Genomic DNA, 1747 nt, shown 5'->3' on the forward strand with positions numbered 1-1747 from the left:
TCGGATACAGATACAGTTTGACTTGTTTATTGCATATTTACCGTAGACAATACAAAATGGAATTGAAAAAGAACAATATAAGGATTTCGAAGAATGAAGGGGTGAAATTGTGCTGCAGGCGATTTTCCATTGTAGAATGGTGGACATTTTCCGTTTGGGCGCCATCACAGCATTGTTCTACCAATCTAGTTGGACCTTTAAAATTTACCGTGGAACAAACGGAATGTTTCTGCACTGGATATAGAGGAAACACACTCTTCTCTCTGTCTCTTTCCCTCTCTTTCCCCTCGAGTTATCGTGTTGGATTCTCACCGAAGGCCAGACGAGCATAAGCAGTCTGTGGATGAAAAGTGATCTGTCAATGTACTCCACACCATTATTATAGGGATAGGTGAGGCCATTGAGCCCCTCACTCTATTCAACTAGATTAAGACTGACATGTATTTTAGCTCATATCCTCCCACCATTTCTGAATTTTTTTTTAATATTCTCCCGAATATAAATATATCCATCTCAGTTTTGCAATCTCCAACTGTTAACTGGCCTGATCAGCTTTTGTTCTACCCGGGGAGAGTGTTCCAAAATTTGATTCCCATTGTGTGAAAAATCAACTTCCTAAATGGACGCGTTGGCTCCCAAGTTAATATGGCGGGACATCCCCGGTGGTCCCCTGATCCCCGCCCCTCCCCCCAGCCCCCATCCACGGCTGCATCCTCCAGTGCCACCGACGTCAAAAAAAACCTTCACGAGTTCCCCACCGGCCAAGTGGTGCAATGGACCGGATCCAAAGTTCAACAATGGGCCGCATCCCATTGCTGTGGAGGTGGGGGGAGGCGGGGGCGGTCGGGAAGTTGGACAGGGGTGCGTTGCTTATGACGGGACAGGAAAACCGCGCCACTGGGATGGGCTGGAGAATTCGGCCAATGGTTTAAATTAGTCTGAAAGGGTAACCCAAGGGCTCGGCACAACATAGAGGGTCGAAGGGCCTGTACTGTGCTGTACTGTTCTATGTTCCATTCCCGTCTCCACAGATGCTGCCAGAGTTGCAGATATTTTTTTTACTCGAGCCGTGCACTCACTACGAACTTTGAATCTTGGGTGAAACGGTAGGGAAAAATAACCACCCATTGCGGAAAATAAAACGTACCTCTTCATTCCGTACGTGTGAGTTGGACGCTGCCAAGGCCTCGTCACTCCTTGCATTGCCTACTTAGAAGACAAAAAAAACGGGCTTAATGGCCATATTTCACACATTTCGTCCACAGTGTCAATAATTCAGTGATAAATGGGTGGATTGAGGATGCCGCGGGGTTGGAGAGTTTCCCAACAATCGTTACCTCTCTGCCGATTCCTGCAGCTCCATCTCCCAGCCACACAGACCAATCCCAGAAGGAGCAGCGTCACGGCCAACACCCCCCCTGAAAGTGAGGCAATGCACGACGCAGTTAGCGGAAGATCTGAAAAAGAAAAAAAATAACTTTCACCTCCAATTGGAATTATGGAAAACATAGACAAGTGAACAGTTTGATCAAAGTTGCCTGTCTATTTCCCTGAAAATGATCATTGGATTTGTCGTCATGTGATGGAGTTGAGAAGTTGCTGAACATTTCTTCTGCAGGACACAGGGGAGAGGGAAAGAGAGAGAGATTGAATGCCATTGAGAGAGAGCAAACATCGAAAACGAGAGAGAGATTGTTATATTTGAAAGGAGAAATTCCGAGATAAAAGAGAGCGAGAGAGCAGGTAC

At 46.4% G+C, this 1747-nt stretch overlaps 1 long non-coding RNA gene across 1 annotated transcript; it reads right to left on the minus strand.

Annotated features, from left to right (window-relative positions):
* Nucleotides 1–257: 257 nt before the first annotated feature.
* On the minus strand, nucleotides 258–1434 carry LOC145337312 (uncharacterized). The gene is made up of 3 exons (XR_013885341.1): nucleotides 1338–1434; nucleotides 1148–1206; nucleotides 258–337 (listed from the first exon to the last, which is right to left on the minus strand). It is a non-coding gene; the product is annotated as an uncharacterized LOC145337312 (long non-coding RNA).
* Nucleotides 1435–1747: the final 313 nt, after the last annotated feature.

This window comes from Carcharhinus amblyrhynchos, unplaced genomic scaffold (assembly GCF_965287045.1).
Source record: "Carcharhinus amblyrhynchos unplaced genomic scaffold, sCarAmb.v2.hapA scaffold_46, whole genome shotgun sequence".
Classification (NCBI taxonomy): domain Eukaryota; kingdom Metazoa; phylum Chordata; class Chondrichthyes; order Carcharhiniformes; family Carcharhinidae; genus Carcharhinus; species Carcharhinus amblyrhynchos.